This window comes from Panthera pardus, unplaced genomic scaffold (assembly GCF_024362965.1).
Source record: "Panthera pardus isolate Hobbes unplaced genomic scaffold, ASM2436296v1 HiC_scaffold_26, whole genome shotgun sequence".
Lineage (NCBI taxonomy): Eukaryota > Metazoa > Chordata > Mammalia > Carnivora > Felidae > Panthera > Panthera pardus.
Genome location: NW_026526832.1, coordinates 27,459,990 through 27,483,162, shown reverse-complemented (window position 1 = coordinate 27,483,162; position 23,173 = coordinate 27,459,990). Strand labels below are relative to the sequence as shown.

At 44.4% G+C, this 23,173-nt stretch overlaps 1 protein-coding gene and 1 pseudogene across 3 annotated transcripts in view; one reads left to right on the top strand and one right to left on the bottom strand.

Annotated features, from left to right (window-relative positions):
• KCNS3 (potassium voltage-gated channel modifier subfamily S member 3) overlaps positions 1-23,173 on the top strand; it is a 40,241-nt gene that overhangs the window by 5,703 nt on the left and 11,365 nt on the right. For all 3 annotated transcript variants that reach the window (XM_019451316.2, XM_019451324.2, XM_019451309.2), the window contains exon 2: positions 19,632-19,823. The gene's annotated coding sequence lies outside the window, so the exon portion shown is untranslated. The remainder of the gene's footprint in view (positions 1-19,631; positions 19,824-23,173) is intronic.
• Positions 3,935-4,242, bottom strand: LOC109268176 (10 kDa heat shock protein, mitochondrial-like; annotated as a pseudogene).

Below are 23,173 nucleotides of genomic sequence, written 5' to 3'. Positions count from 1 at the left end.
AATAAGATGAAAACATTTTAAAAAAGGAAACCAACATTTAAGGATTGGCAGGTGCTCTAAACAACTTCCTAGGAGAGAGGAATAAGGATGGGGAAGGCACTAGTTAAGATGTGGGAGCTGGGAAGACCTTTCTGAGGAAGAGACTTTTCATTCGGAGGGATGGACAGGAGTTGATCAAATGAGAAGTTTATCAAATGAGAATTCCAGGCTGCGGAGGGATGTGAAGCTTTGAAGGCAAGGATGCACACTGATTCTTGGAGGAACTTCTGGAGAGCTGGGTTGGGTGGCTGGGTTGAGGCTGGAGAGGAGGACAAGGGCAGATCACGCCGCACCCTTTATGCCAGATTGGGGACCTGAGAGTTTATCCAGGGGTCTGTAGGAAGGAGCTCGCGGATTTGTAGGAGGAGAGTATCAGGAGCCAATTCATATTTCTGCAAGATCACCTGTGAAGAACAGATCGGAGAGGCTCAGGCGTGGCAGTTGGGAGCCTCCTTGACTGGAGTGTCAGAGAGTTAGGACCTAAAGCCATCTCGGACCGAGTGAAAAAGAGTGCGAGGGGAGGAAGTGGAGGCCACATCTGTGCAGGTTGGTTGTGAAAGGGACTGGAGAGACTGAGCAGGTGCGAGATGAGGTATGAGGCTATGCCCGTCTGTGTGGAAGCCACCCTGGCCGAGGTTAGGGAACTGCACCCACGTCCTCAGTGAACCAACACGTCCACGTCTCTGTGCTTGGACTTATATGGCACTTGCACTTCTAGAAGATTAGAAATGTGAATCCTATTCTTCCTTTGTCACTAACTGCTGGGGAAATTTGAGCTTATCTCTTGTCCTTCTCTGTTTGTTTTTGTTCTTGTTCTCCTCACAGCCTGGTGATTTTATGATTTAAAAAAAAATAGGCGATCTGTCTGTGGATACTTTTCTTCAGTCGTATCATTCGGATGTGTTAATTTGGATCGTTTTCATAAATTGAATTAGGAGAACTATGAGTGGGTATGTGGAACATTTGTGGTGAGATTCGAAGCATTTGCTCTTTGATGATTACCAACTGCCTTCAATGGTGAGACACCAGTGATAGGCCTGGTGGTGTGGAGATGCCGAGCCCCACCGAGATATGTGGGAGTGAGGCCTGGTGGAGAGCCCCGGGTATGGCTAAGCCAACTTTCTGTGTCTCGGTGGAATCCCTCACCACCTGCTCTTCATCACGTGAGACTCTTCCTCCTTACCCGTGGGTATCTTATGAAAAGATTTAGGAGAGATACCTGGGGACCCAGGTTTGGCAGAATATGCTGGACTAAAGATCAAGAATGAACATCACAGGTAGCCTGATGGGGCCTTGAAAAAGTGATCAATTTGTAGCTGTGTGGAATGAGAATATAGATAGGACCATAGAACTGAAAGTTACCCCCAGATCAGTTAAGACATTTGCTGCTTCCTGATGACGTCTTTCAGGAATGCTGACTTCTCTCCTGGGAAGTAATTATTGTGGTGAGATAAAAGAATGCCAGCAGACTAAAATTTGGGGTTTGAACATACCCTGTTTTTTGTTTTGTTTTGTTTTTTGGTTTTTTTAAGAGAGAGAACATGAGCGGGGGAGGGGCAGGGAGAGAGGGGGGCAGAGGATCCCAAGAGGGCTCTGTGCTGACAGGTCGACAGCAGCAAGCCCATCTCGGGGCTTGAACTCGCTGACCATGAGATCATGACCTGAGCCGAAGTCACATGCTCAACCAATTGACACCCAGGCGCCCCAAACATGCCCACATTGTGTAACTTTCATTCTGCTGTGGACGGGTCTGGCTTTCTTAAGCCCTGACTGACGTGCCAAGGTGACCCTAAAAGCATTTCCTGGGATTTACTTAAGGTAAACAATTTAATTGGCCAGAGGGATGGGAGAACTTGGTAGCTACAGACTGTGGTTGGAAGGTCTGGACAGAGAGGAGGCGCCTGGGTTCTGGCAAAAGGTTATATCAGTATGCTTGTCTTTGAGGTCAATAAATATACCTTCTGTGCCGTGTTTTTCTTGTGGGTTTTTAAAATTCCCAGTATTCTAAGTGTGGTACCCTCATGAGGCTGCTGACTTCAAACCTCTTCCTACCCTCCTCCTCTTGGTGATTAGACAATGCCTGGTCATGATTTAGCCCTGGGGCTATTTCAGGGTTGACTCTTCTCCTCCTCCAGGCTAAATGTGTAAATGCAAAGTATCTTTGTGTGGCAGTGTCCTATCTACCTAATCTTTATCTATCTATCTATCTATCTATCTATCTATCTATCTAATCTATCGATCATCTACCAATCATCTCTGTCAAAGAGTGAAAGGGTCTCCATAAGCCCATCTTTTCTCACCATCTCCTTAGATCACAAATCTACAGGATAGGCTCTCTGGATATGCAAAAATAGGAACCTCATGGAAGTTCATATGATGCCTGAGAACTTCACCTTTTATGCAGTTTCCCCAGACTTCCTGATCTGATTAAAAAGCACATGTCAGTGTCGTGCATCTTTGTGGTGAGGGGCACTGAGTTTTCTTCTCCCGGTGCCCCCCAGACTTAAAATGTGGACGCTCTAGTGCATCTTGCCTTCTCGTGCAGTGTCCTTTATGTGGGGCTTAGAAGCCGAGAGTACAGGATGAAGTTGTGCCATGTGGTCCTAAACGAATGGGTTTGCTTTTAGCTGCTTTTGGCCAGTCGCTGCTGTCAGCCAGACACATCATTTAAAATCGCACAAGCCAGCCCTGTTTTACAGCCCTTCCCTCATACGGTAGGGTTCGCCACTCAGAGATAAATCCTACGTAAGCATTTATTAGACACCGGGGTTAGGTTTCAGAATGCCCATAGATGCAGAGGCAAGTTGTAAAGGGTGGGAAGCTAGAAGGTTCGTACTGGAACTCCAGGATTGGGAGGTGTAGAAGAGAGGTGGCCGTTCTCTCCCCTGGCAGCAGGGTCCTGCTCCACACACCGTGCACTCAGACACGTGCCCCACAGGTGTGCTCACTGGTGTGAGCAGCTCAGCTGATGGCACAGAAGTAGACAAACCATAGACAAGTAGTAACTGGGTATAGAGTTTCAGTTTGACAAGATGCAAAGAGTTCGGGAGATAGAAGGTACTGATGGTTGCATGTTAGGAATTAAAAAAAAATTTTTTTTAATGTTTATTTATTTTTGAGAAGGAGAGAGAGACAGAGCGTGAGGAGGGGAGGAGCAGAGAGAGAGGGAGACCCAGGATCCGAAGCAGGTTTCAGGCTCTGAGCTGTCAGCTCAGAGCCCGACGCGGGGCTCGAACTCACAAACCGCGAGATCATGACCTGAGCCGAAGTCGGATGCTTAAACGACTGAGCCACCCAGGCGCCCCAGGAATACTTTTAATACCACTGAACTGTACCCTTAAAAATGGTTACTATGGTAAATTATATGTGCTGTGTATTTTTTCACAATAAAAAAAAATTTGATGAAAAAAAAAGAAATTGAGATTCCAATCCTATGAAAAATAGCATTCTCAGATGTTTTGATCTCAGATTCTTTACATGCTTAAAAATTATTGAACGCCCTCCCCCCCCAAAGCTCCTGTTAGTGTGAATTATAACTATCAGTATTTTTTGGATACCATTAGTTTATTATAAAAGAGAGACATAGAAATTATACTACATGATGAAAGATTTCACAACTTCAGTTATGAATGGGCAGCTTTACATGTACCATTTTTTTTAAGTTAATTTATTTGGAGAGAGACAGAGAGAGAGAGAGAGAGAGAGAGTGAGCACAAGTGGGGAGAGGGGCAGAGAGAGACAGAGAGAGAGAATCCCAAGCCAGGCTTTGTACCATCAGTGCAGAGCCCGATGCGGGGCTCCAACTCATGAACCGTGAGCTCATGACCTAAGCTGAAGTCAGATGTTTAACCGAATGAGCCACCCAGGTGCTCCGATACCGTTTCAATAATGTGTTTTAGTTTACATACTTTCCAAGAATGTCACCATCTCTAAATAAAAAGTCCTTGTCTTCTAGAACTAGTTTGGTGCCTCCATATTCTGGGACGAGACCTTGATGTCCAACTTCCACACTAACTGGGTGAACCTCTCCACACTTTCCTTTAGAGCCCCATCCAACGGCTTCTGCTGTTGCTTGCAATATTTTTTCCTTGAGATTTTTCTGGAAGCATCATGCCTCCTTTGGTTACAGTTTCATACACACTCCTTTCAACTAAAATTTGGTCAAAGAAGTAAAGAAACTTTTCTAAATGCCTGCCCTGCCATCACTCCGGCTGCTGCAGTGTGTACTCTCATTTATCAATATATATGTTAGAAATTAAAATAGTTATATTTTAGGAGCACCTGGCTGGCTCGGTCGGTGGAGCATGCGACCCTTGATCTCAAGGTTTTGAGCTCGAATCCCCTGTTGGGTGTAGAGATTACTTAAAAAATAAAATCTTGGCTGGGGCACCTGGGTGGCTCAGTCGGCTGAGCATCTTACTTAGGCTCAGGTCATGATCTCACAGCTTGTGAGTTCGAGCCCCGCGTCGGGCTCTGTGCTGGCAGTTCAGAGCCTGGAGCCTGCTTCAGATTCTGTGTCTCCCTCTCTCTCTGCTCCTAACCCACTTGCATTCTGTCTCTGTCTCTCTCAAAAATAAATAGACAAGGGGCGCCTGGGTGGCTCAGTCGGGTAAGCGGCCGACTTCGGCTCGGGTCATGATCTCGCAGTCCGTGAGTTCGAGCCCCGCGTCGGGCTCTGTGCTGACAGCTCAGAGCCTGGAGCCTGTTTCGGATTCTGTGTTTCCCTCTCTCTGACCCTCCCCCATTCATGCTCTGTCTCTCTCTGTCTCAAAAATAAATAAAAAGTTAAAAAAAAATTAAAAAAAAAATAAATAGACAATAAAAAAACCTAAAAAACAAAAATCTTGGGGCGCCTGGGTGGCTCAGTCGGTTGAGTGTCCAACTTTGGCTCAGGTCATGATCTCGCAGTTTGTGAGTTCGAGCCCCGCGTTGGGCTCTGTGCTGACATCTCAGAGCCTAGAGCCTGCTTCGGATTCTGTGTCTCCCTCTCTCTCTGCCCCTCCCCTGCTTGTGCTCTGTCTCTCTCTGTTTCACAAAAAATAAAATAAAAATTTAAAATAAAATAAAATCTTAAAGAGGTTAAAATTTAAAGTATTATTAATTCATTTAAAATAATAATAGTAATCTCATTACATGTTAATATAAATGACATATCTTTATGAAAAATTGTTTTTTTTTTCAAAACAAAAACAATACAAGAGTAGCATTATTTTATATTTTTACAAATGTATTTATTGTCTGGTTTAATGGAAGGCAGGGGGATTCTTAGCCTTGCTTCTCTGTGTAGTCTGTGATCTCACACATCATATACTCCCTGGAAAACTCCTCGGCCACTTATGAGAGAATGAGAGTAAACAGGAAAATAACATCTTCGTTTATTATGAAAATGAGTTTTTTATCTCATGGACCCTTTAAAGGGTCTTAGGAACCCCAGGGGTCCCCTGACCACACTTTGAGAACTACTGCTATAGAATAAATCTGCAGCCAAGTTAATTTTTTGTTATGTTCTTTGTTTTAGCCTCTTTTCATCAAATGTTATAGGAACTTGAACTTTAGCAATTCAATGTGTTGCTTATCTGTGATTTCAAATAAAAGAACTAGGTGGCTCCTTAGCTGGGGGGGGGGGGGGGGACGACACATGATTTTTCTCTTGTTTATGGAACAAACAAGCAACAAAAAAAACCCTGTTTGCACCATTCTGTTGTTAACTTTTTCAGAAGCTACAAAATTGATCTAGCGTGTACCTGTTTGGAATTCCCCTTGCTAAACTGACTTGAGTAGGAAACTCAAGACATGGAAAATTTTGAGCGTGAAAATCAGCTAAAGCAATCCAGTGTTTCCTTCAGGGTATACAAAGTTTGCTTTTTTTCAAGTGTTCGTTCCTATTTTCTGTGGAGTGAAGACATTCTTTCAGCTTCTCTGGGGAAAGTCTGCACCTGTCCCGGGGTGGTGCCCAGAGCTCTCTCCTGGCGCATGGTCCTGAGCTGTGCTCTCACGTGGATGCCGTGCTCTTCAGAGAATCTCCTTTTCCTCCCTCCAGCTCTGCCCCACCTCTTTCTTCCTTGTCTTGAGAACTTGGAAACTCAAGGAGGAGATGGCGTTTAGGAAACAAACTGGAAAAAAGAGAGGTGTGAGATCTAATTTTAACAAGTCCAACTGAAAGCTTTTTGGCTTGCATTGTCTGGGGAATCTCATTATTTCTATTTTTTTTTCATGTTGATGAAGTATGGAATTAGTCACAGCAGACAGTCCTGGGGAAAGCTTTAAAAAATCCTCCCAGGATAGCTTCTAGGAGCTGGATGTGGATGTTTGTGAAGAAGAACATTTCTTTCTACCTTCCAGATAATGGATTGGATGCTAAAGGAATTATCGTATTTATTTGACGGTATCTTTTAAAACGTTAAATGCAACTTTTGTTTTTTCACCCCATGAAATAGCCACTGTGGCAGCTTACTACAGCAACAGACACTTGGCTCTCTGGGTTTGTTGTGAATGTGCTGAGGAGTTATGATTTGCCAAAAGCAGTCTGTTACTTCCAGCAGCAATAAGCGCTTTTCTACAATCCTTTGGAAAAGCCCTAATGTGTCTGGCGCTCCCGGTTGGAAGAGGCCGCTGGATGTGTCCTTTCTGGAGTGGCTCCCCGACCAGACCTTTCCTTTAGGAGTAGTTTCTGCTTGCAGACCCTCAGAAGGTCCCCAGTTCCTGCTTGTTTCCAGGTGTGCTTTTTTTTCAGACTTCTCTTTGACCCTGAGAGCCACAGATTGCCTTGGGACAAAAGTCCTGTCTGTTTAGTGAGCCAACACCAGTATCTCCTGCTGGTATCCCCAGAACCCTCATAGATGTGGGAACTATCCAAAGGCCTATTTCACACCGGCGTGTAAAGGCTAAGCTTGTAGCCTTTTCTGCTGCTTTTGAGAGGGGAGTGGGGGGTGAACTCAAGGATGGTGCTTGCTGAAATGGAGCCAGGGATGTACCGAGAGGGGCACAGGAGACCAAGGCCCTGCGGACGGCCCTGCCGGCTTCCCTGTGTTGCAGGTGGTTCCGCTGAGGTGTGTGCACCTGGCGGAGTGAAAAGAGCATCAGACGGATATAGGAGAATTTCTGTGTAGAATTTCAGCTCTTACTCACATGATAATGATAATGAACACTGTGTAGCACTTGCATTGTGTGCTGGGCACTGTTCTGAATGTGTATACATATCAACTCGCTTCATTCTCATAGCAATTTAAGGTAGGCATTATCATTTTATCTTAAGTGAAATTATATTTCTTGTTCTATCTATACCATTTCTATCTATCTATCTATCTATCTATCTATTTATCTGTCTATCATGTACTTATCTATCGATCAACAGACAAGGAAACATCTAAGAGATTTTAATAATTTACCCAAGGATGCAACTAGAAGTTGGCACGACTGAGTTTCAAATCCTGGCAGGCCAGGTACAGCCTCTGCTCTTATCTACAAATTTGAATCTCAGCTCTGCCCCTTATGGTGGGAAAGTTATTTAACCTCTCTGGCCTCAGTTGCTCATCTGCCGAGTGGGGATAATAATAGCATCTACCTTAAGGTAGATAAAATACTTAAAGCAGCGCCTGGTACAAAGTAAGCTCCATATAAGGGCTTACTAGAGATTATTTTTGTAATGGAGACTGTAAAGAAGACTGAGTGTACATACTTCATGGAGGTAAGCACAGGAAAAAATTTGACTCTTTTACTGATTGCGTGTATCTACAACGACTTTGTAGATATTTTGAAGCTCTTGGTGGAAAGAGCATGAGTTGATGAAAACTCGTCTTTGTCGTCCCACACTTATTTAGGGAGATAAGACAGAAGTACAGTTAGTTTTAAGGACATGAGCCTCGTGTGGAAAGACAGCCAGCAGAGCACCGCCAAGAGGAGCAAAGTGTGAGCAGCTTCCCCAACACGGGCCTCCCCAGGAAAGCTGGGCTCGGGCACTGGGCTCGCTGTCTCTCCTGTGTGCTTAACACTTCTGAACCTCATCCAGAATGGCGGATCATAATAATGCCAGCCTTTCTGGGTTGGTTTGGGGATTAAAGAAGTTCGTCCACTCATTCATTGTTTCCTGCTAGGCATTAAGGATGCAAAGGTTAAGAAAAAATAGGCCCTGCCTTTGTGGGGCTCCCAGTGCTGTGGTGGAGGCTTCTGGGAAATTGTTCTACTCCAGGTTAGCAAGTTAAATACTCAACGGAGGGGGCAATGGCGGAGGGGGCCAGTGGCTGGTTTTAGGGTAGAGAGAGATCTGGGGTCAAGGCTCGGTTCTGGAGAATATGATAGAGAATATGAGTCTTGAAGGGCATTCTGAGCAGATAGATAAGTGAGAAGTCGGGGGTACTTTTGGAGAATTTCAGGTTATTCTTTATAGTCCTAGAGTTGAGTTGGGTTGTGGAATGTGAGGATGATGGATGAGGAAACATAATGACAGCTAACATTTGATTGAGCACTTACTATGTACTAAGCACAGACAGCTTTATTTTTATTATCTCATTTTTAAAGATTTTCTTTCTTTTTTAAATGTTTATTTTTGAGAGAGAGAGAGAAAGAGAGAGCATGTACACATGCGTGAGCGGGGAAGGGGGAGAGAGAGAGGGAGACAGAGAATCCAAAGCAGGCTCCATGCTGTCAGCACAAAGCCCGATGTGGGGCTCGAGCCCATGAACCGTGAGATCATGACCTGAGCTGAAGTCGGATCCTCAACCAACTGAGCAACCCAGGTGCCCTTATTCTCATTTTAAAACTTCATGATGGCTCTATGTGGTGTGTGATACTTAGTATCCATGTTTCACAAATGAAAAAACAGAGGCTCAGAGAACTTCAGTGATTTGCTCAAGGTTGCGCAGCTAGTGCTGTTGAATCTGGGATTCAGACTCAAGCAATCTGGAACCAGAGTTTATTCTGAAGGGCAAGGGAGCTATCAGAGGACTTTAAGCCTGCACATTTTAGAAGGTAGTGTGAACTTGAGATGGACAAAAAGGTAGGGGATGGGGGGAGGTCTAAGGCAGGGAAGATACTAAGAAATGTATCGTAATAAACCATGGAAAAATACTGAGTGTCTGAATTAAAGCAGAGGCGGGAGGGACAAGGAAAGGAAAGGAATTTGAGAAATGTTGGGGAATAGAGGATGAAGGGAAGTGTGGACATGTTTATTTTAAGGTCCCAATGGGACATTCTAATGGACACGTCCAGTAGGCAGTTACAAGAGTTTGAAATGTAGTGGGGAGATCCGGGTTGGAGATAATGCAATTCCCAGGGAGAGTAGAGGGATACGAGGAGCCCCTGGGGCTGCAGTGACCCAAATCTGAGGCCTGCAGATTGTATCCGGCTACAGATTTGTTTGATTTGGCTCACAGCAGTAAAACATTAAAACCAATAGTTGCCAACATTTAGAAAATTGGGAAAGTTCACATAAAAACAAGATTTGTGGGTGTTCTTGGCAAACTGGGCAATCCGACTACCTGATGTGCACAAACAAGGGACAGCAGTCCCCTTTCAGCAGGGCCGGTGCTCTGCAGCTTGTCACCGTGGCCGGATGTCCTCTTTTTTTTCATTTCAGGCACCTGGCCCCTGCAGGTATTTTATTTTGTGACCCCAGATTTAAGGTTTGGGAAGGTGAAGCCGGTGTGCCACAGGAAGCCAAGAATGAGTAGTCAGACAAGTGGCACCAGTGAACTGGGAGGGGCCGGGAGGTGGCTGGGAGGTGGGAAGTGGACAGTGACACATGCCTTGGACATGGAGGTCTGGTGCAGAAGTCAACCAGAGGTGCCCTCAGCAAAAACACTTCGTGGAGGGGCGCCTGGGTGGCTCAGTCGGTTGAGCGGCCGGCTTCGGCTCAGGTCATGATCTCACAGTCCGTGAGTTCGAGCCCCGCGTGGGGCTCTGTGCTGACAGCTTATAGCCTGGAGCCTGTTTCAGATTCTGTGTCTCCCTCTCTCTGACCCTCCCCCGTTCATGCTCTGTCTCTCTCTGTCTCAAAAATGAATAAACGTTAAAAAAAAAAAATTAAAAAAAAAAACACTTCGTGGAGTGTCAGGGCAAGAATTGCACAAGAGGAAGGAAGGGTGAGTGTAAACGATGATTTTAAGAAGCTGTGTTGTGAAGGGCAGTTGGGGTTGGGAGAGTTTTATTTTTCCGTATGTGAGTGAGCTGAGCACATAAGGATGTTTGTGATATAAAATAGTACTTTCTCTGTCCTCGACTCACATTTTGGAACTACAAGGAATCCAGGCTTTGCTTTGGTTGTTCTTACCGAAACAGAATGCTCCAGGGGGTGGAACGGAATGAGGTGCTTTGTACGTCTGTGAAGGCTGCCCTGCCAGCTGCAGATCTTCCCAGGGCTACCTGCATTTTTGCTAGTCTGAGTAACAGTGCCTTAAAAGGGGCCCCTGTGCGTTTCAGCAGAGCTGGCTAAGTTGAGCAGTGTCCATGTGGTGACTTACTGCCTGCATTTACTCATGTGTTTGTATGCTGTCCATTTCCTCCTGCCGTTTGCCAGGTGGAATCTGTGTGATGGTCTTATCAACTAGCATCACTTCTCTGGCAGCTTGGGTTCACGGGCCTTTTATTGGTTGTATGCCATGTGCCAATTTTCCCATTTACTTTTTTTTATTTGTTTTATGATATAACTTGATCTGATAACCTATTGTGTGTGTGTGTGTGTGTGTGTGTGTGAACTTGTCTATCTCGCCTTTGATGAAAACCCTTTTTATTAAGGAAGAAAATGCATCTCCTTCTGCAGTGGCTGATAAATCAGCTGCCTTTCTTCTGTGGTGACCACAACTTCAGAAACACATTTGCTGTGATTTTTCTTTTCTCCCAATAGCACAGTAGACAGACAGACTTTAAAATTCGACATAGGATAGAAGCAGCCAGTAGCCAAGCTATGTGACAAATGCTAACTAATGAATTCAACAAATCATTTTTAAGAACCTACTGTGTGTCAGACGAGGTTATAGGCACTTGGGTTATGGTGGTATTTAAGACATAAAAAGTCCTGCTTGCACTGAGCTCATATCTGAGTGGGGGAATAGATAATAAATATGATAAAAAAAACAGAGTATATGTCTTTAAGTCTATTTTAGGGAGTGATAAATGCTAAGGAGAAAAAATATAGCAAGGAGTGGGGGGATAGGAGTTTCGTTGAGGGGTATTTTAGGTAGGGTAACTGAGGAAGGGCTCATTTGGAAGGTATTTGAGTCCAGGCCTGAAGAGAGTGGGGAAGCCATACAATCCCCTGTGGATAGAGCATTCCAGGGACAGAGATCAACCAGTGCAAAGGCCCTGAGGCAGGAATGATTAAAGAATAGCATGGACACCAGTACGCCAAGGGGAATGAAAGAGAGAAAGGAGAAGGAGGTGAAATCAGATAAATAAAATGGAGGAAGGGAGCTTTTGCTCTGAGCAAGATGGAAGTTACTGAAGAGTTGAACACAGGAGTACATGGTGTGATGTATATTTTAACAGGATCTCTAGCTAAAGGAGTCTTAATCCTTTTTGTGCCAGGGACCCCTTTGGCAGTCTGGGAGCCTAGGGACCACTTTTCAGAACAGTGCTTTCAGATACAAAAAATAAGAGCCACAGACTATAAAGGAACCCAATTGTATGGAAATGCATACAGTTACCAAAACAGTTAAACCACCTTATGATTTAGGGATATGTGTGCTTCTTTATCAGCTCCTTAAGGATGACCTAGCAGTTGGTCTGTTACTACTGTGATTTCAAAGAAACAATGAACTTATGTGATTATTTTCTGAGGCCTGCAACAATTCTGCTGTGATACAGAATTATCTGGAATTTCTAGTGGGGTGAAGTCACTGGTACTGCTCTTATTGCCCTGGGCCACTGCCTGCATTTTTAAGGGGGGGATTACTAACTTCAGTGAAAAATCAAGATTTTTTGCCACCCCCTGTCTAAATCCAAGGACCTCTTGAATTCTCCCTACCGACCCCTGCTTTCCTGCTCTGTTAAGTGGAGGTGCAAAAGAGAAGTGGGTGAATTCATGGAATGTTGCCCACGTTTCTGGCCTGATCAGTCTGTGCTTCCATAGACACTACTGGGGTTCACTCTTTGCCACCTTTGATCGCTGCAGTTGCCGGTGGATTGGTGTACCCAACACCAACCTCTAATTTTTGAGATGTTCTGGGAACAACGATAACTCCAAGAGGTTTTTTTGTTTTTGTTTTTGTTTTTGTTTTTTTATGTCTCCCTGACTGGTTCCTTGTGGCTAAATAGTTCAGGAGACCTCGGTTATGGTCCCTGTTTCAGCAGATTTTCTGTATGGTCACCTGTAATCCTTTCTCCTTTCCTAAAGGATATCACTCACCTTGGTGATTCCTGGCTCACAAAGGTGTGGGTAGTGCAGGTAGAGTTCTTTATATTCTATATGAATAGCTCTAGGTCATAGGGCTCCATTAGCCAGACTCGACTATTTTCTGCTCTCTGTGCGTAACACAAGCTTTCCAGTCCCGCGGCTTTGCGTATGTTCCTTCCTCTCCTTGGAGAACGGCCTTTTTACACTTACTTGTCTCCTTTACTTGTTTATGTCTGACCCCACTCTCAAGGCTCAGCTCAAATGCCACCCATTCCTGTCATTCTCCCTACCTCCCGATCCCAGAGGGACCCATTACCTTCTCTGAATTTCCATGGAACCTTCTTGGTACCTCTCTTCAGGGTACCTGACATCTCCCGCCTGTACTACACTTATTTATTTACCTACGTACCCTCCTGTAACCGCTTCTAAGCAACTCTAAGCTCTGAGGGCAAGAGTCATGTTGTCCTTTGATTTCTGTAGTCCCTGGGACAGTGCCGGCCACAAAGCAGACGTGGATCTACGGCAGAAGCTTATGATTCTCACAAGGAGTCCATCGGCCGAGGGTCCCACCTCCGCCAAGCCTGTACGTTCACTTGATGTCCACCCCCCTTCCTTTCCCCAAGTCCTGCCTAAGCCTACTTTCAATTGTTTATTTTCCAAATAGAAATGACTGTTTACACAAGTGTTTCTTAATGCTTGCAAAGAAAGTCACACAATGTTGAGAGGTACGGAGTAGAAAGCAAAAATCACCCTGAATTCTATCACCCAGAGAGAATGCATTTAACATTTTAGTGTATATTCTTATAGATTATTTTTTTTCACTTTGTAAAGTTAGACATATTTTATAAGGATCAGATCATGCCATTATATTGTATTATAATTTTCTCTTTTTTACTTGGCATATTTTGATGATTTTCTCATGAATCTAGAGGTAGTAGAGCATTGATTGCAGTTAACAGGATGGCTTTAGAGTGTTATTGCTCAGATTCAAACCATGAGGCTATCACTTAGCTGTTGACCCTGGAGAGTTAGTTAATTTCTCTATCTACCAGTTTCTCCATCTGTAAAATGAATCCAATAAAAATACTACCTGTTCAAGTGTCATGAGGATTAAATGGGTTCAGACGTGCAAACACTCAGAGGTGTTGAGACACCTGATTCAGTATACGGGACCTCCTTCCATTATTATGATTTTGGTGTTTTTAATGGCCACAGACTAGTATTACATGGCTACCTCCTAATCTGACTATTTCCCTGTTGATGGACGTTTAGCTTGCCTTCGAATTTTTACGCTTATGAGTAACCACTGATGCAGTGAACATCCTTGGATACCCATCCTTGCACACTTGTCTAATTCATTCCCTCAGGATACATTCTCAGAGGTGGAACCACAGTTTTGTAATACACAATTGCTACAGTGTCCTCCAGAAGGTTTCCGTTTACCTGTTTCCAATCACAATTATCCTGGCATGCTATGTTTCTCCCTCTCTACGCTACAGAACTGCTCGCTTTGAGTTGCTCTTTTTGTCACTGTGTTAGTGCAGACACTTGATGCATCAGCCATTGAAAACTTGGGGACGAATGAGACAGAGCACAGGGCCTAAAGCCCCTGGGTGGGCTGATTTGCCTGCCTGTTACCTGGCTGCAGCCTGAGCCCCAGATTTCAGCCAGTTGTGCTTTAGGGGGTGTCTGCAAGTGGGGGTGTCTGGTGGAATAGTGGCAGCCATATGGGCCACTCAGGGTGGTCCCAGAGCCCTGTTAACACATGGGGATGACCTTGCTGGGATCAGTGACCATGAGATTTCTCTCCCCCTTTTGAAGTGCACACCCTTCCACAGGGCTTTTCCTTACTCTCCGTTCTGAAGATTGCCTTTGGAGGTGACTCAGTGACTCAGCAGCAGCCTGCTGGCTCCCTCTGTTCCCCAGGGAGGGTTGTCTAGGAACATAAAACCCGAGAAGAGGAAAGTGGTATTTAGTTACCCGTGCTTCAAGCCTTAGGGATTTCTGGAGATGGTGTTGCATTTGCTCATTCTGGATGGCCAAGAAAATATCATTTATATTAACTTTTCAAGTACAATTTAGAGCCTTTGCTTTGGAAGGCACTTACTGGTTTCCTCCCTGAAGACCAGAACTTGTATAAATTTATTTTCATTCTTATTTTTTATAAATTTATTTTTAATCCCTGAATGTATTAGACCTGAGAAGTTTTCACTTTCTTCTTGGGACACAGCAAAATTTTTAAAAAGTGTTCGTTAATTCAAGGATTTCTCATATTAATGTATATCTTGAAATTTGATAATTTGGAAAAACTAAGTAAGTCAGGGATATTCTTAGTAATCTACTGTCTGAATCAACTGGAAAGTGTTGTATTATTCTGATTTCTTTGGATTATAGGATTTAAATATAACTACAATTTTTCTGGGACACTAAATCTGATTTCAGACTGACTGTGATATCTTAATTTTATTTAAGCAAAACCCCAGACCACAACTCTCATTAGCTAATCAAGATAGGAGTAGCATCGAATTTCACCTTTTGTTATTATTCCTATTATTTCATTACTCTTAGATCTTATTGAAAATTAGTCTGTGATTGATAAATAGTGGTGAGACTATAAAACTAACATGTATTTGCACTTTTCCTGGGACATTGATGAGTTTCCAAGATTGGAGCTTTGGTCAGGAGTGGGTTTGGTCAGGGGCACCTGGGTGGTTCCATTGGTTCAGCTTCTGACTTTGGCTCAGGTCATGATCTCACTGTTCATGAGTTTGCGCCCTGCGTTGGGCTCTCTGTTGTCAGCATAGAGCCTGCTTTGAACTGCCTGCACCCTTCTGTCTCTGCCTCTCCTGTGGTTGATCTCTGTCTTTCTCTCTCTCTCAAAAATAAATAAACATTTAAAAAAACAAAGGAGTGGGTCTGGTCAGCGGGAGGACCCGTACCTGCGAAGAGCTGTAGTAAGCCATCTTTCCAACTATATTAATGCATTGTGCTGTGTGTCAGTTCTACCCCCCAAAATGTTAGCAAATATCATATAGATTCTCAGAGAAAATCACTAACCTTTATTCCAGACTCCAATTGCCCGAAGCATGCTTCGAGTTTCAACAAAAGGTTAACCCTCCTTTTATCTTTGCTCACTTGCAAAGTTTCGCTTGTCTGACACCAGAAATGCCATGACTGAATTCTAAAAGAACAAGTGTCTGGGGAATATCCCTGGCCCCTGTCAGCAAAGTATTAGTACCATCTGCCATTCTGAGCTTTCTGAACTCCCAGCTTCCAGACAGGTGTCTGAGGTCTCCTTAGAGCAGGGGTTCACAACTGGGGATGGTTTTGCTCTCCGGGGGACATTTGACAATTTTGGTTGTCACGACCTTAGGGGAAAGTGAGATGTGCTCCTGGTGTCTAGTGGGTAGAGGCCAAGGATTCTGCTAAATATCATAAAGTACATGACACAGCCCCCCACAGGAGGGTTACCTGGCCTCAAAATGTCAGTAGCATTGAGGGTGAATAAACTCTGTAGAAGTTTGCAAGGTCAGGATGTCTCCAGGGAAGCTGGCTGGCTGTCAGGATGGTGCTTGATGGTGCTCTTTACCTGGTGACCTTATCACAGGTCAAGGTCAAGCTCTCTCTCAGCCCGGCAACTTCAGAAACTCGCTTTCAGAGTACCAGACTCTAGCAGATTGACTCTCATAGGAACTCACAGAAAACTGAGTGAATAAACCTCTTCCCACCTTATTACATTCCACTAATAAATAAAACCGGCGGATAGAGTGGACACGGTTGTTGGCAGCATAGCTCATATGCTCTCCGTTGGCAAGGTGCCTGGGAACTGAAATGGCCAGGAGGTGCCTCAGGGAGCCTAGAATCTGAAAAGGAGAGGGTTTGGGGTATCTAATGATAGCTGAAACTCTAGGTCTAGACACTTAAAACTCCATGCGAGATGTGCCCATCGGGGCTGGAATGTGCCACATCTTCAGGATTACACCTCCTTTAGAAAGTGCTGGGATGGCTCTCGGCAACCAACTTTGATCTTTCACACTTTCCTCCTCTGCTTCCCTTGCTGACCAACTGCCTTTCCTTATCCATATTGATTCTTTTAATTAATTTACTCTTTAGTCTCATTGCCGTGGGGGAGAGGAATTGGTTCAATAAAAATGTGTCAACCACCGTTGTGTAACAGGGATAATTAATATGAAGACTGATATTTTAACACTGTCCTTAACTGGAGGCTTCTCAGCTAGTGGGTAGCACGGAGGCGACAATATTTCAGAAGAACGGGAGCAGGGCAGTAACAGGTACGCTCAGGATTTGTGCAAGTCCGTAAGACACAGACCTATCCAGCAGTGACACTTGGAATGTCTGCTTTTATCTCTCAGGCACTGATTTTATAGATTAATTTGAGTCTTAAGAGAAGGGCATAGGGAGCTATTATTACCCCTGTGCACTGTCTGCTTGTCCATGTGATTTTCCTCGTTTTGTTCCAAGACTGGATGTCAGCTCTCTGGATGATGGAAGAGTTGATCTTCACTTTTTCCCTCTACATAATGGAGAAAGTCATTTTGTATATTTCTGAGTGCTGTGGTCAACCCACCAGGAAATCTAGGTGAGCTGGAGGGTCTATCACAAGGATGCTGGAGAGGATCTCCCTTTTTACTGCGAAGAGAGTTCTACAGAGGCGAGCAATGCCTGAGCGAGCTTGATGTGTTTTGCCCCAATCCTGCTGAATCACTCACCAAAGTCAGAAACCTGCTTCAGTGCTAAGTCACAAACAATACTCTCTTCTTTTGAACCGTTAGGCTCTGACAGAGGTGGTAGGAACATGGAGGATAGAACCATTTGGTGGGGCTGTTAAGCAGGAAGGGGAGAATGTGTTGGGTGCACACATTTTTCTTTCCCAAATCCTGCTGGTTTGGGCCATGTTTTACCCACTTCTCCCAGTCCTTCACTTTCCCTGACCACTGGATGTGGATCTCGATTTTCTATGCTGATTGACATCAGGCAGACTTACCTGAGTTTGAATCCTGGCTCTGGCATTTGGACAAATAGCTTCCCTGAGCCTCGATGTCCTACCTATAAAAGGGGAGTCACAACAATTAACACTTAACGGTGGTTAAGGTGATACGTGTGTGAAACTCCTGGGAGGTTCCTGGCATGTTGTACTGGACTCAGAAAGTGCTGGTTATCATTTTAGAAGGGAAAGGTCACCCTTAGAATGTGAATGCCCTAGGAGGAGAGTGAATTGGCATAAATTCACACTGAGAGGTATTGACTGGTATATCTTTTCCAAAACTCCAGTTTTGTTTTTTGTTTTTGTTCTTGTTTTTTTGACAGGAGTCATAGTGATGGGAAATGAAGCAGAACACTAGAATTCTGAGTTTGGGTAGGGAAAGAGAAAAGGCAGCCCGGGACGTTAGTAATTTATCAGACATTGATGGAGGGCCCCACTAGGTACCAGTTTCTGTAAAAAAGATACACTTGGCTCACCTCACAGTCTGTCCCTGGGCCAGCCCTTCTGTGATGAGCCAATGCTCAGCAATGCTTGGGGTTTCTTAGAAGTGCTGTTAATTTTTTCTCTTCAGTAATTAATATAGTCACATCAAAGAGGTTTGCAGTTAATTAATTATCTCCCAGCCAGATTAATCTTACCTTCCCTTAAAATGTGCTACATTTGGAAAGGCATCTGGTAGGCAAAGGAAAGACTGTATGTGTGTGCTGTACCCTTTAAAAAAGGGAGAGCAGCATTTTAGTGGAACACAAATATCTGAGGTTGACCCAATGATGTGTTGCTGGGGGGCCATGGAAGAAGAGGAGAAGGAGGAGGAGGAGGAGGAGGAGGAGGAGGAGGAGGAGGAGGAGGAGGAGGAGGAGGAGGAGAAGGACAGATTTTAGCTCCTGAATTGATATTATTTATCCCTGTTGAGATTTCCCTACCTCTTCTGCTAAGAGTCCCATCTCAGAAATTCCCTTTGGGTAGAGCTGCATTTTTTTTTTCTGGGTCTTTCCTTGTTATCTTTATTAGAGGTGAAAACACACCGAAGCGTTGCTCTGGCCATTGTTGGGACCGGTGTGTTCCTGCTTTGCTCCCTCACCATTGCCCCCTTGATGTTGGTGGGACACCATTACTTGTTTATTACATTTGGTTCTGGGCCTGGGAGCTCCTGGGGGGTGGGGAGGAGGGGCAGCCACTGCATCTTGTTTGTAATCCCAGTGCCTAGGATAATTCCAGGCCGATCTTAAACTATAATGAATGCTTGTTTGATGACTGACGTAGCTGGAGGCACTTCGTTCATTTTCTTTCTGAAGCTGGGAATCAATCTTTTCTTCTTCCTCCCCACCTCGCCCCTGTCCCCCCCAGCCCCCCGCCTCCCCCCCCCCCCACCGTGTAGGACATATCATTGATCTGAAAACATGAAAATCAATGGATGGATGCTTAGATCCTAGTATAAATCTATGGGAATGTATCAACATGAGGCACAGCTTACCTTGTTGGGAACTGGACATTTTTGTGGTTTCTTTAATTTATTCAGAGAGAGAAATGTAAATTTGTCCTTTTGTTTTGATACAAATTTACCCGCCCCCCCCCCCACGCACCTGCACACACATACACACGCACATGCACACACACACACACACACACGCACGCACACACACATTTTAACTGGAGGACTCTGATCTAGCTTGTGTAGTCCTTTCTGATCTGTGAAATACAACAATGGACAAATAAAGCAAAATCGAATTTGGCCAGTCTTTGAAATTGATTTCAAATTAGAGCAGCACTGTTAATTCTATTAGGGCAGTCACACTCAGAACTGGGTCTCTGAAATGGATTAAAATGTATTCATTTAGAGGCTTATAAGTATATCCTTGATGAATTAGCTAGGGAAATAATGCTCCCAGAAGAAATTATGTGTGGGAGGTGAATGACCGCAGCCCTGTCTCTAGTGCATCGTGTTATCTTTGGAGGTTTTATTGGCTTTGGGGTCTGTGGAGAGTCCCAAGTGTCCACTACAGTCAAGATCTGAGAGTCTGTGAGCCTGAGAGCAATTGTGAGTCTGGTCCTGGGACGCTGATGCCTCTCTATCCATGTGTCCAGTGGGAGTGATGATGGTTCCGTGGTGGGGAGAAGACCACCCACTTCCTAAGATGAGATGGGCCTCTAAGATATAGGTCTAATCAGTAAAACGCCCAGATTGCTGAGTTTGAGATAGAACATGTTGGGTGTGTTTCTTCCTTGGAGCCAAAACTTGACCTATGGTTTCTTTGGCAGGTGAGAGTGATTTCCCAGTGATTGCTTTGGCCCTTACAACCAGAGAACAGGATTCTTCCCTTCTTTTTGGCCACTAAATGCCTGCGCACACCACACATTCCTGCGAGGAAAGAAGGGCGGAGCTTCTTGGATGATGATGGACATTCCACTGGACAGGATGAGGGCAGAGAGTGTGACATCAACACCACAAAGGTAAGAGCTTCCACTGATCTTCTTCTCTGGCCCCCTTACTTATCAAAGGGAGGGCAGAATGAGCCTTACAATATAGTGACAGAAATGAAGGTTAGACACCAGGGAGACTATTCTGACTCAAATTCACCGGCAATTGGGGCACGTGACCGAAGGAGGAAAGGAGAGAGCCAGCCTGGGAGGAAATAGGTTGGATTCTTTTGGGGGATGCACGAAGGCAGCTCTGGAAGAATCCGTAGCCCACATTGCCCATCTGCCCTTTTGACATTGATAGTTCAGACATGAGGAAGTAGCACTAGTATTATTGAGATAAAATTCCATTTGTGTCCATTTAAGTCAGTCTGGTTTAAACTGGACTGTGGAGTTGGGTTGGTAAGTCTGGGTCAGGCTGCAGATTGGGGGCTTATCGGAAGTAGCTGGCATGGAGACACATTTTGTGTGAGCCACATAACGTTGGGAACATGTTGGATCAAGTCTAATAAAACTTGAGCTATCCCTCATAAAAATCGGGATTTCTGGGTTCTCCTGGAGCACCAGCCCTCTGCTTCCACAAAGGACAATGGACAACAATGTCCTGGAGAGTTCACCACAGTCCCAACCAGCCCACTTTATTTGTTGAACTTACTTGTTTGGCTGCTGGAAGCATTTCATTTCACCTTGTCTGGTGTAGATCATTCTGCTAGCTCTTTGACGAAAACAGTGATAGCCTTTTAATTCTTCCAGATAAAAGAGTATCTTTCACTAGACCATGGGCAGAAATTAGCATAAACGGCTGAGACTGTAGAGGTGGCAATACATGATTCCTTCCATGGAAGAGCTTAGGGTCTAGTGACAGCCATGGTCAGGTCTGTGGTGGTGAGGAGAGCTGTGAAAACATTATACTGTCTTGTGGTGGATGCTAAAATAATAGTGCCCTGCGGGCTGTTGTAAGGTGAGGGGATGAGGAAGTGGGTGGAGGGGACCTATTAATTTGGCTCAGGTGTGTTCAGATTCTCCAGAACTCCCCCCCGGGACTCCAGAACTTCACCAGTATAACCACTAGTGTGTGGGTTCCTCCACATAACGTGACTGTTGATAGGCTCCTGTCTTGTTGTCCGTCCACATTTTTCCTAGTCCACGGTGAAAATCTTTCATCTGTGATTCTTTGCTTTTTACAAATAGGACAGATTTCTGGCCACTTGTCTCACTAAATCACTCAGTCTTCTGAGCAGCCTCTGCTTGGAGATGAGCTGTATGAGTTACAGGATCCCTGGAGAGGAGCAGCCACACTAACTAGAGGTCCAGATGGAATGAATACAGTTCTAAGAGGACTGTTCCAGGTGGAGGGAGCTGCCTCGCTTCCAGAAAGCTCTTTGAAATTTCATGTATTCTATACACTGGCTCTGGGCATGACCTTCTAGATGTCTCAGAAGTAGCTATTTGTTTTTCAGAATGGCACTATTTTACTGGTTCTAACAACACTGAGTCACGAGGGCCTAAAGCAAGGAACCCTAGCTTTCCATTCCCGAATCCACATAGGGTGGGCTATGCAATGCCACTGACATTTGACCATGCCCTCTTATCTTCTCTGGCCCATTATCTATTACCGATGTTCTTTTCCTTACATGTTACCCACACCAGTACACAGGGAGCTTGCTGGAAGAGAAGATCAGCGAAGGTCAGCGAAGGTGCCTGGGGAGGATACCTCCATTCATGGGTGTGGATTGACTTTAGATTTCTAATTCTGTTTACATCTGCTTGGTTTTATTTGGAATATTCTCACATGCCATGGGCAGAAATATGAGTTAGCAGGACCTAACCTTTTAGAAAACATTAGTGATTTTTAGGGCTTCTGGGTGGCTCAGTCTTTCAAGCATCCGACTCTTGATTTTGGCTCAGGGCATAATCTCGTGGTACGTGAGTTCAAGCCCCACATTGGGCTCTGCGCTGAAAGTTCGGAGCCTGCTTGGGATTCTTTTCCTCGCTCTCTGCCCCTCCCCTGCTCTCTCTCTCTCTCAAAATAAAAAAAAAAAATTTTTTTTAAAAATTAGTGATTTTTCTTTTATATTTAATGGGATAAAATGCAGCTCTTAAAAGAATGTTCCAAAAAGATGGCAGTATTAATTCTGAAAAATGCCCTATTTGCTTTAATTTGATAGGAGGATTTAACGTAGATTTTGGACAAGTGGGAGGGCAGAAGGAATCTAGGTTTTTCTTTACTTTTGTGGGATTGATTGAAAAAAGTTGTTCTGCCCCATAAAAATACCGACTTGTGTTTGTTATGCTTTTGTTATTTTTCCGAGCAAAGCAAGAGCATTATCAAAGCCACTCATGCACTTGTGTGCATGTGTATTTGTCAGCCTTGAAAAGACTCTGTTCTGAGAGTATTTTTTAAGTGAGTTTGAGAGCATAAAGCAAAAAAAGAGGGAAGTGGACTAAGAAGAGGTGAGTAAGAGGTTAATGGCTTTGAAAAGCCTTTTACAGGGTGCCACTTGGAGAGAAGATCAATGCAGGTTTTCTTGTAAGCTTCAGTGGATATCTTGGATTTTTGACATCTTTTTCTTTCTTTTCAATCCTGTAAACACCAAGAGGCACAAGGTAGCCAAATACAGTAGATAATGTTCTCACCATGAGTAGCTTGGGTTAGTAGTAGGCAGGGGGAGCGATACAGAAGCCAATGATCTTCTTGAGAAAGAGGACAAAAATAGCAGTTGATTTTTCAACTTTGCAGCCAAATGCCTTTTGTGCTCCCAGATGTGCCTGATTGGAGACTCCATGTGTCCTCGGTATGCTTATACCAAATCCCCCAGTAAGGAGTATAGCATTCTTTAATGAGGATGATAAAAAACTCTGTGAATTTAAAAGTCAGCCCGTCCCTCCTGCCTCCCACTTAAATTTAAATACTCATGTCTGAGGCATAGTGGAAAGAGTCTGCCACACAAAAGCTGGATAATGTTGACCAAACTCTGCATCTCAGGTGTCCCTATTTGCAACGTGGGATATAAGATCTACCACTAAGGACTGTTAGAGAATTCAAGGAGGTTCTTCATTCATTCCATGACGCTTCCTCATTCCCTCCTAGTGCCCGGGTACTGCATGAGTTGCTGGGAATTCAAGGGTAACCAATAGTGTGTATGAAAGCACTTACTACACAGTACATGGCCCAAAAAGGTGCGTGGTAAATTTTTCTTGAAACATTTTTGATGGAGAATTTTTTTTTTAAGAATTTTATTTTAATTTTTTTTAACGTTTATTTATTTTTGAGACAGAGAGAGACAGAGCATGAACAGGGAGGGGCAGAGAGAGAGGGAGACACAGAATCTGAAACAGGCTCCAGGCTCTGAGCTGTCAGCACAGAGCCCGATGCGGGGCTC